The sequence below is a fragment of the Engystomops pustulosus genome, chromosome 6 (genome assembly GCF_040894005.1).
Source record: "Engystomops pustulosus chromosome 6, aEngPut4.maternal, whole genome shotgun sequence".
Taxonomy (NCBI): Eukaryota; Metazoa; Chordata; class Amphibia; order Anura; family Leptodactylidae; genus Engystomops; species Engystomops pustulosus.
This window is the reverse complement of record NC_092416.1, coordinates 146,080,909-146,093,211: the sequence shown is the minus strand read 5'-3', so window position 1 is coordinate 146,093,211 and position 12,303 is coordinate 146,080,909. Positions and strand designations below refer to the sequence as shown.

The 12,303-nt window shown below is 42.2% G+C and overlaps 1 protein-coding gene across 1 annotated transcript in view; it reads right to left on the bottom strand.

The window, feature by feature from the left end:
• The window catches only part of PABPC1L (poly(A) binding protein cytoplasmic 1 like), a 39,830-nt gene extending 30,797 nt beyond the window's left edge, over positions 1 to 9,033 (bottom strand). Inside the window, exon 1 of the mRNA XM_072111665.1 lies at positions 8,878 to 9,033. The gene's annotated coding sequence lies outside the window, so the exon portion shown is untranslated. The remainder of the gene's footprint in view (positions 1 to 8,877) is intronic.
• Between the last annotated feature and the right edge of the window lie 3,270 nt (positions 9,034 to 12,303).

Here is a 12,303-nt window from a genome sequence, read left to right as displayed (position 1 = left end):
TTCATAGTAATTGAGAGGAGTAGTATACTGTATAGCAGTGATGGCTAACCTATGGCACTGGTGCCAGAGGTGGCACTCAGAGCCCTTTCTGTGGGCACTCAGGCCATCACCAGAGATGACTCCAGGTATCTTCCTGCAGTCCCAGACAGCCCAGGACTTGCTGTGTACAGAAGTATTTTAAAGTGACAGCTCTACCTGGGACTATTTTCTGCTTTACTGGTGTCCTCAGGGGCTGGTATCAATGAAAACTGTGACAGAGAAGGGAGTATAAATCACAAATTAAATTTCTGTGTTGGCACTTTGCGATAAATAAGCGGGTCTTTGTTGCAGTTTGGGCACTCGGCCTCTAAAAGGTTTGCCATCACTGCTGTATAGTCTGTGTCAATCTATGATTATTCTTGATGTAAAAGGAGTTGTCCAGTTACAACTATTGCAATAACAGTGCTAATCGCACATTGTAATGAATGAGGAGGAAAATCCCCATATACTGCCATACTGTATTATGGCAGTATATGATAGGATCAATCAGACAACCTACGGTTAACGTACCCTAGGGGGTCTGAAAAATATTGAAAATAAAAATTAAAAAAGTAAAGTCAAAAACAAAAAATTATGAAAAAAAAAACATAATAATTCAAATCACCACCCTTTCCATAGAAGTCATATAAACAGTAAAAATCATAAACACATTGGGTATCGACCCGTCCGAAAATGCACAATCAAAATATAATAACAGTTTTTCACAGCGTTTAACCCCGTAACAAAAATAGCGCCCACAGTCGAAAATGGCACTTTTTGCCATTTTGAAAAATATTAAAAATTTCAATAAAAAATCCAAACCCACAAGAAAACAGTGCAAATGCAGTTTTTTACCATTTTCACTGCATTTGGAATGTTTTTCCAGTTTTCCAGTACACGGCATGGAATATTCAATACCATCACTATGAGGTGCAATTTGTTACGCAGAAAACAAGCCGTCACATAGCTCCTTACGAGTAAAAAATAAAAAGTAGATTTTTGAATGTGGGGAGTAAAAAATGGAAATGAAAAAACAAAAAAGGGCCAGGTCATTAAGGGGTATTCCCACGAAGACAAGATTCTTAAATATACTCTGGAAAACAAAATAACACATTCTCTAATTCGGTTATTTACAAAAATACAGCATTTCACAGATATAATTCCAACTTGCCTCTATCAGTCCTGGTGTCCACAATTTCGGTTGCCCCGGGATCCAACCCTAAATCAGAAGTCTAGGGTCGGGCATGAAAGATAGTTCCCCTGTCTGATGCTGCACTGAGCTTGTCTCTGCGCTCCAGCCTTGCATTCCAAGACGAGCTCACACACAGAGACTTCCTGCCGGCACACAACAGCATGAGGAGAGTAAAGCTACAGACAAGATAAGGTCTTTATTCAGGGGAGGGGGATGGAGGCACAGCAGAGCTCACAGTGTATGTTATGGCTGTGATGGAGCTAAGAATGTCATGTGTTATATACATCACATGGATCTCATCATCTCTCATCTGTCTATGTGTCTGATACTAGTACAATGTTCAGAAGCTAAATGAAAGTGTATAAAAACCAGTACCCTGATAATCTAACCACATTGTCAGCGCACAGCACAGAGGGATTATGGAGTGTCTGCTTAGACCAGTGGTGGCGAACCTATGGCACTGGTGCCAGAGGCGGCACTCGGGCCATAACCCCAGCATGAATTTCACCAGACAGAACTCAAAGAATCTTCCTACAATGATAGGCGAATTTGCCCTCCTCCTTTCACTTGTGTTGGTGTCCTTAGGAGGCTGAACGATTGAAAGTTGTCAAAGAACAAGGAGAAATAAATTACTGCTTCAGTTGCTGTGCTGGCATTTTGTGATAAATAAGTGGCTTTTGGTTGAAGTTTGGGCACTCAGGATCTAAAAGGTTCGCCATCAGTGGCTTAGACAGTCCCTGCCCACACTCTGGAATATTACACTGACCAGCCTAGGGAGTGATAGGAGCTAAAACAGAAATAAATCTGGGTAAAATTGCAGGGCAATTTTTTTTAAAAATGATCTTTATTGTGTAAACATCACTAGGGGACTGAAATTTGAGAATTTTCTTTCATGGGCAAACCCCTTATGTGAAAAAAAAAAATGTAATCCTGATACAACCCAATACCCTGCTCCCCATTGTGGTGATCACACAACATAGTCATCACACCCATAACATTCCAACCTCCAAAAAATACACCACGACACAGGTAACATGGATTATTTATTTAGCTTCAACTATTACATGTTTTAAGTATTCTGTGTAATGTATGGTGCAACTAAACAAGTTTGAGTACATCAACAACTTTTTTTTTTTATTATTTTTTACCACCACATGTAAAACACAGAAGCAAACCTTAGGCAGAATAATGGTCAGTAAAAACAATAATAAAAAAAACTAAAGAGCTACTAGATATAAAGACAGGATCAGTTCCACATTCACCACTGCATTTTTTGCCTTGAAGCAGACAGATGTACAGAAACTGAGAAAAATATAAAGCCGGGATGGAATATAGAAAATCGGAATCACACGGTGACAGTCTGAACAGTGACTAACTAAATATTCTCTGTGTTATTATCATGTTGTAGATATACATCTTGCAATGTAAATGCCTAGGATATTGGTGAAAAATAACTTGGAACATGTAATAACTCCCAAATTAGTAGAAAGATTCAAAATGTGGGGTGTGAAAATGTCTCAATGTCTCTTTAGTACAGTCTCAAGAGACTGTACTAAAGAGGAATAGCATCTAATGCATACTTTCCCTAAACTCTATTACAAGACCCAAGGGTGTTCCTGAGACCACATAACACGCATCGCCTTGCCTTTAATGACCTCACGATTCATTGCATCCAAAGCACGTTGGGCTAAAAAAAACAAAACAAATATTAGTAATGTAAAGATATATATACATTATATATTCAGTTAGTCTACAAATTATACCTCCAGGGTACCTATTAACTGCACAGAAAGACTGTCAAAAAATGCAGCTCTGAAAGCCACCACTCACCATCTGCTTGCACCTGATAGCCAATATAGGCATAGCCAAGGGATCGGCGTGTAGAGGCGTCACGACATACTCGGAGACAGAATATAGGGGCAACTGGAGAAAACTTTTCGTATAACATGGCTTCTGTAACATCTTCATGTAGGTCTCCTACATACAGCGTGGGCAGCGGGTATTCTTCTTCAGTGTCATACATGGTCTTCTAATAAAGTACTTGAAGGATAAAAATATTCATTAGTCTTATTTGCCTAAATTTGGTTATTGGGTCATATGACTTCTGTAATGTTTATATTAATTTCCATTTGAGTAGTGGATGAAACACATATGTGCTTAGTCCATGAACATGAGACACACTTTAGATAACATACACCGTGCAGTCAACGGGACTCCAAGCATCATACTTATATGTGATATTAGGAGATGCTGCAAAAACATGCGGGAGTGTAAACGTGTCTCAAGCAGCCACATTCATCTCAACTAAAAGGGGGATCGAGGTGCAGGCCACAATCGTGTCCATAACTGATGGCAGATCATTAGTGCAGGAGGTAGAAGTGAGTGCAGCTGAGAAGGTCATACTGCACCCGGGTCCTCTACTGGCGCTCCAAGACAGTCGAGGTCAGGACCCAGAGAAGAGCGCCCGGGAATAATGAGTACTTGTCAGCTTTACTGCTTCCAGGTGCAGTTCTGCTCCGGTCCTGATAACGCTGCACACAACCAGTGCAGGACACAGAGAAGAGCCAGGAAAGGAGAGGATTGTTTGTCTCCAGTATTGTCTTGTTTGGGTCTCCAATATTGTTAGTTTTAGACTCTGGGGATCTCCAGTAGTATTATCTGCTCTGGGGTCTGCACTATTATTGTCTGCTCTGAATGCAGCATTGGCTTGCTGGGGAGGTATTTATTGCTGTGCTGTGGTATTAATAATAATAATCTTTATTTATATAGCGCCATCAAATTCCGTAGCGCTTTACACATCATAGGCACATACAAATATCATACTTTTTCATACTTCTGTGTATGGAGCTGAGGCTGGTGTCATTTTGTGCGACTTTTGATGAAGTTTTTAATGCTACCATTTTTAGGACTGTAAGACCTTTTGATCACTTTTATTGAATTTTAAAAAATTTTCAAAATGGCAAAAAAGTGCCATTTTCGACTTTGGGTTGCTATTTTCTATTACGGGGTTAAGCGCAGTGAAAACCCGTTATTATATTTTGATCGATCAGACAAATTTTAATTTTTAGGTTTTTTAATTATAATTTCTTTTTTAAACTTTTACTTTCAGTATTTTTCAGACCCCCTAAGGTACTTTAGCCCTAGGTTGTCTGATTGATCCTATCATATACTTATATGGGTAATGAATGGGTTAAAACGACGGCTTTGCAGCAAAGACTTACAGCCCGTGAGCTCTCTCCACGTACCCACACGCGAAGCACTCCTCGGTAAGGGGTTAAAAACGCATTGCAACAGCTCATTTGCGCCTTGATGACCAGGCCTATTTTTCCAAACCAGCATGTTTCACTATCTGTGTTGGCGTCATTTTAGAAGTGTCCCGTTCTATTACCTTCACCCCTCAAACTATTAAAAAAAAAAAAAAAAAAAAGGTAGGAAGCTTGTTAACCCTTCTTGTATTTTACAAAAATTCAAACAAAATGGAAGTTTGATTTGGAATTGACTAATATTTATCATTAATACATAGCCGCAAAATTTACCCACATTAACTGAATAAAAGTAGAAAATGCATCCAGGAATATATTGGGCACCACATATGTGGATGTAGCCCGCTGTCAGGGCACATGGCAAAGTGTGGAAGGGAAGGAGCCATTGAGCTTTTGTAGGGCAGGATAGTTTTCAGGTGCCATGATGTGTTTGCAGAGACCCCGAGGCCACGTTCACACGTGGCATTTTGAAACACAATCCAAAGGCTCCACCAGCAATCACATGTTGAGGTAAGATTGGATTTACTTCGGGTTTAGTTAACGTGTTGGGAACACAATGTTACCAAAATATGTTATCACGAGTGGAACCTTTGGATTGCGTTTCCAAACGTAACCAATGCCAGGCGTGAACGTGCCCTCAGGTAGCAAAAATCCTTAGCCCAGAAAATTCTATGCAGTGTACTGGGAAGTGGAGATACAATTCAAAATATGGTAAAATTAACAACAAACCGCATTTGCGCCATTTTCTTGAGGGCTCTGTTTTTACGTCTTTCACTGTGCGCTCCAAATAACATTTCTTCTATATTCTTTGGTTCGGTATGATCACAGGGAAACCAAATGTAAAAAGTTTTATTAGGTGTTTTTATTTTACCAAGAAATCTAAAACTTATGTACCCCCCCCCCCCCCCCCAAAAAAAAAAAAAAAAATTACCTTTACCATTTTCTGACTTAGGAGAACGGAGTTGATTAAGATGTCATTTTTATTGCTACCATTTTGGGGACTGTACGACCTTTAGATCACTTTTTATTATGTTATTCATGTGTTGCAAAACGGCAAAAAAGTGTCAATTTGGACATTTTTATTTTTTCATTACGGGGTTCACCTCCAGGAATAATCGTTTTTATATCTTTATAGATTGGACATTTTGGGACGCGCCGATACCTAACGTTGTGTTTTTTTTAACATGTGTTTTGGGGCTTTTGGAACATTTTGCTGAATTTTATTTTTCATTTTTATTATTTTTTTATTTTCACATTACTAGCATATGAACTATTGATTATGTGATCACTTGTTATACTAATGCACTGCAATAACCATGTATCCCAGTGCATTAGAAGTGGCAGTCTAGTGGCAAATGCATAGGCTGACAGGCATCTGCTCGGCGAAGATGCCGCTGACAGACCCAGGGACCTTCATTAGGCTGTGTGGCTAAGAAGACAGCACCCTGCGATCGGATCGCGGGTTGCCAGGAGGAGAGGGAGCCCGCCAGTCCCCTCTGCAGGTACATCAATCCAAGATTCACAGCATTGACCGTGGGATCAAAGGGGTTAACAGCTGGATCGGAGTTCCGATCTAGACTGTTAGAGCAGGGTGCTGGCTGTCCACTGCTTCTCCCTGCACGGAGGCCCTAAAGTCCTTAGGTTGGACCGACAGAGGCACACGTGGCGTTTTCAATGCGTTTTTGGGCTGTTTTTAAGCAGTCCGTCAAAAAACGCATGCATTTTTGATCAGTTTGAATTAAGATAATTGGTCAAAGCTGTCAAAAACACATGCGGTTTTTAACCCCTTCACGCTCCGTGGCGGATATATCCGCCACGGAGCGCAGTGACTTAGCGCTCAGTGGCGGATATATCCACCACGGCGATTATGCCGGCTCGGCTCTGGATCAGAGCCGAACCGGCATCGGGAAACACGGGGTGCCGGCTGTAACTAATAGCCGGCACCCCAGTGTAACACCCGCGGTCGGAGTCGGCTCCGATCGCGGGTGTGTAACCCGTTAAATGCCGCAGTCAGCACGACCGCGGCATCTAACATGTCTCTGGGGTGTCTTTCCCCCACGATCGCCCCCCCCGAACCGTTTTCGGGGGGCACCGATCGCTGCTATGGAAGTGCTGGGGTCCGATCTGGTCCCCAGCACAGCCTGCAGGCACTGCCAGTAAGATGGCGTCTGTGACGTCATCTTACTGGCACAGTGCCAGCCTATGCAAGTGCATAGGCTGACACTGATAATACTCTGCAATACATGATTATTGCAGAGTATTATCATGAACAAGCAATCAGATGATTGCTTGGTCATTTCCCATGGTGGAAAAAGTGAAAAAGTAAAAAAAAAAATGTTATTCAATAAAAAATAAAGTAATAAATCAATAAAAATGCCCCAAACCCCCATAACATATAAAGAGACATATAACCCCAAAAAAAGTCTAAATCATAACAAAAACCCCACATATATAGTATCACCGCGTCCGTAACAACCCGTAGAATACAAGTAAATCATTATTGAACCCCCACGATAAACGCCATAAAAAAAAACTGCTATAAACCTTCCAAAAATTATGATTTTTAGCTATTCAATCCCACAAAAAATGCTATAAAATGTGATCAAAAAACCATGTGTACTCCGACATGATACTGGTGCAAAGTACAACATGTCCCGCAAAAAATAAGCCATCAACCAGCTCCGTAGCCAAAAAAGTAACAATGTTATGCCACTTGGAAGACGGCAATACATAAATGATAGATTTTTCCCCACATTAGGGTTTTGTTTGACAAATTTAGTAAAACGTAAGAAAATATATTCAAGTCTGGTATCCCCGTAATCGTATCGACCCATAGAATAAAGATAATATCATTATTAGTCTATACGGTGAACACCAAAAAAAAAAAAAAAAAAAGAGTAAAAAATCCAGTACAGAATTGATGCTTTTCTACTCCTGCCCTCAAAAAAAGTTCCAAAATTTTCAACAATAGGTGATACCAACCCCGAAATGGTAACAATGGGAAAAGCATCTCATCGCGCAAAAAAAATGGCATCACATGGCCCAAATAACGAAAAAGCGAAAATATTATAGCCTTCAAAAGGGGCCAATGAGGAAACTAAAATCCTGGCAGCTGCAGGGTGCTCCTTCCCTTCTGCGCCTCGCTGTGCCCCCATAACACAAGTCACAGCCACATGTGGGGGGTCGCTGCACTCAGGAGAAATTGTAGAACAAATTGTATGGTGGGTTTTCTCTTTTTATATTTTGGAAATGTGTAAATTTTAGTGCTAAATGAACATATAAGGGAACAATATGACCATTCTAAATTTCACCTCCATTTTGATTCAATTACTATGAAGATCTCAAGGGGTTAACAATCTTCGTAAAAGCGGTTTCTGATAGCTTGAGGGGTGCAGATTTGAAAATGGGTTGGTTATATAGGGGGTTTTGATGCTAAATATGTAAAATTTCATTCAAAACTGTATTTATCCCCAAAATAGTCAATTCTGAAAATCCGGAAAAGCGATATTCTTTTTGTAAGCCGCGTGACATCAAAATAAATTATCCAGACATTTCAAAAATTATGAAAATGTAAAGTAGACAAATGGCAAATGTTATTCAGCAACTTATTTAGGTGGTAAATCTATCTGCCTGAAAACGCAATGATTTTGAATTTCGAAAATGGCAAATTTTTCAAAAAATTTATCATATTTGCTTTTTTTTGTAAGTAAACGCAAAACTTATCAGCCAAAATTTACCACTAAAATGAAGTACAACATGTGGGGAAAAAACAATCTCAGAATCGTTTTGATAAGTAACAGTGTTCAAAAGTTATAACCGTATAAAGCGACGCAGGTCAGAATCCAAAAAAATCGGGCTGAGCCTTAAGCTACAAAATGGCTGTGTCCTTAAGGGGTTAACGGACTGCTTAAAAACGGCCCAAAAACGCGTTCAAAACGCCACGTGTGCCATCACCCTAAGAGAACCGAGTTGGGCCAGAATGGGACCTTCCCCATCTTTTGCAGACATGTGCATAGAGCCGGAGTCAATAATAGGCAGCAGTTTTCTGTACATTTGTCAGGGATGTTGGTCACAGTAATGTAGTTTTTCCATACAACTCTTCTGCTCCTTTTGATTAACACATCACATTCAAAGCCTCCAGCATCATCAGCCTCCATTTCTCATAAGAGACAAGAACAGGAGAAAGACATTGTTGGTGTCCTTATTGTGCACTTCTAATACCCCGACAATTTGATTGCTCTTATCCCAAACAAGATACAAATACCATTGTACATCGCTCCCCCATGACATTACAATATTTGGTGCAGCGACAACCCGACACATTCACTTCCCATACACATCTATCGCCCCGGCGCCCTGCTGTGCCGCGCTCCACATATTGGCGGGAAGGCGGCAGCGCATTACCGTGCAGTGTCAGTCACACACAGAGAGCAGAGGCCGCAGCGCAGGAGCGGGACACAGGCCGGGGGGGGCGGGGCCTGGCCCTTATATAGCTTCCTATGGAGGAGAGCGGCGGGCGGGACACTGCCTCATGCTCTGCTGTGAGGGGCTGTGGCGCAGCACTGAACTACACAGCCCGCGGGGCATGCTGGGAAGTCTACTGGGCTCTATACAGCAGGATAACCTACCGCAGTGCGGCACTTACCTGCTCACAGTCATAAAACACGTATATTAAGACTTGGAAGAGTAGTAACACAACATTTGCCGACAGAAACGTGTGAAGGGATGGTTGCAGAAAAAATACTTACTTTTGGTAGATTTTCATCTCCCTCACAGCCATTTGTTTCTGCTCTTTTTTTGCCAAAACAAATGGTGTCTGCATCTACAAACCAGAAAAAAGTACTCCCATGCATAGTGACGCTACCAAATCAATGCTGTGAAAATAGTTATTTTCTGCAGTTTTTATTTTTCAGGCAATCTGCATCTGTCTGGCATCCGTTTTTCACTGATCCTCATAAATTGCTGTCTGGGCTCATTCAGCCAGCCTTCATAGACTTTTATGGCGCTCAGCGATGGCGAGTACACAGTGGGGCACATTTACTTACAGGGTCATCGGCGTTCACAGAAAGTGCAATGTCCGTCTATAATGCAACCTGCGGTGATTCACCAAGATCGGGCACCTGAAATCATGAATGTGTCACTTCCCCGCTCAGGACCAGAGTTCACCATATTTTTCATGTGGTGCACCTTTAACATAGGGCGTGTGACACAATTTAAAAGTTAAATACGACGCTCGCACCAAATCACTTGGACTGTCCAATGTCACGTCCCCTAATTTGTGTCGCATGGAAGCTAGCACAGCTGTGCCACAAAAAGGGTAGCGTTCACCACAATCCCAGCGCACACACTTCTTAAATACTTATGCAAGCCGTTACAGCCCCAAAAAAGGTGCACTGTCCAACAAAAGTGCACAGCGCGACCCTTAGTAAATGAGCCCCAGTGTGTCACTGCACCATCACCGAATCAGGCGGCCATGCCATTTTGCAACTTAAAAATTTTTATAAAAGTGATCAAAAAGCCATACTGTCGCCGTACACTGAAGTATGAAAAAGTTATCAGCGCCAAAATATTGCAAAATGATTTTTTTTTTGTACAGGTGTATTAAATTTTTTTTTAATATATTTTTAAAAAATATCAACGGGCCTGGTCATTAAAGGGGTTAATGGCAGCGGATCATTGATAAATACATTAAACTTGCACGTGTCTCAGAGTGCAATGCACTTTGTTGCGTCTTCATAGACTCCATGTTAATTAAAAAAACTGCATGTGTGCATGAAGAAAAATGCATGTGTGATAAAACCTATTGAATATATCGCCTAGCCTAAAATTAGGCAGAACGTTTTATGGTGTACAGCTAAATATTTTAGATAAGGAAACAAATGTCACATTTATGAATATTGTCAATGAAAACCAATCACGGTGCAACTTTGATCTATCAAGGACAATGCATGGAAGAAAGCAGTAAGCTGAGTGGTTGGTCAATTAAGATTTACTTTAAAGCAATGTACAGAAATATTGCAAAGCTTACCATCATTTTTATTGAGACCAATTATTCAGGACAGCCATCAAAAACAAAAATATTAGGTAGCGGGGGCCACATGGTGAATTTTTAACTACCTAGGGGCAAGACTTTTTTTAATTGATAGACAGTGGAACTCCCAAAAATCCATATTCCAACATGTGAGCCAAGGCTGGCATTTATGTCCCTTTCCCACAAAACTTTCTGGGAATGTTTATCCAGCCGCTATATATGTCCCCATAGAGGTCTATGGCACCCAACGCCAGGAAGAAGATGGAGTATGTCCTCTTTTTACCCCCTCATGTATGTACGGACACCATTCGTTTGTATGGAGCGGGGAGAGCAGCGCTCAGCCCTTCGCCTCTCCAGCCGAACATGTGCTATGCCAGGGTCCCCACCTTAGTGTAAAAGTAGCCTAACCTGAACACCATACTTCGAATATAGCACCCAGTCAAAGCATGGGTTGTCTAGAACTGTATCAATGATCACAACACTTGAACTTTGTGCAACCATTACTCCATACGCTTTTCATTCCATATATTACCCTGGTCTACCCATGTGCCACGCATCAAGCTGCACAGCTGAGACTAATAAATAGCTGCTGTGTTCACGTGACAGATCTGATGTGGGACGGTTCGGTTCTGGATGACAATGTATAAACAGGTGAGAATGAAAAAATAAAAATTGATAAAATACCCAAATTAATTCTCCCCTCCCCCCCATTTAGATGATGGGGGATAAAAAGTTGATCATGAGGGTCTAACACAGGGGTCAGGAACCTTTTTGACTGAGAGAGCCGTGAACACCACATATTTTAAACTGTAATTCTGTGAGAGCCATACAATATGCAAATTCCCCCCAGTAGATAGGTAGCCACGGCACATGTCCCCCAGTAGATAGGTAGCCACAGCACTTCCCCCTCTAGTAGATAGGTAGCCACAGCACATGCCCCCCAGTAGATAGGTAACAGCAGAACATGGCCTCCAGTAAATGGGCAGCCAAAGCACCTGCCCCTCACTAGATAGGTAGCCACATCACATGGGGTCCAGTAACTAGGTAGCCACGGCACATGCCCCATAATAGATAGGTAGCCACAGCACATGGACCCCAGTAGGTAGATAGGTAGCCACAGCACATGGACCCCAGTAGGTAGATAGGTAGCCACAGCACATGGACCCCAGTAGGTAGATAGGTAGCCACAGCACATGGACCCCAGTAGGTAGATAGGTAGCCACAGCACATGGACCCCAGTAGGTAGATAGGTAGCCACAGCACATGGACCCCAGTAGGTAGATAGGTAGCCACAGCACATGGACCCCAGTAGGTAGATAGGTAGCCACAGCACATGGACCCCAGTAGGTAGATAGGTAGCCACAGCACATGGACCCCAGTAGGTAGATAGGTAGCCACAGCACATGGACCCCAGTAGGTAGATAGGTAGCCACAGCACATGGACCCCAGTAGGTAGATAGGTAGCCACAGCACATGGACCCCAGTAGGTAGATAGGTAGCCACAGCACATGGACCCCAGTAGGTAGATAGGTAGCCACAGCACATGGACCCCAGTAGGTAGATAGGTAGCCACAGCACATGGACCCCAGTAGGTAGATAGGTAGCCACAGCACATGGACCCCAGTAGGTAGATAGGTAGCCACAGCACATGGACCCCAGTAGGTAGATAGGTAGCCACAGCACATGGACCCCAGTAGGTAGATAGGTAGCCACAGCACATGGACCCCAGTAGGTAGATAGGTAGCCACAGCACATGGACCCCAGTAGGTAGATAGGTAGCCACAGCACATGGACCCCAG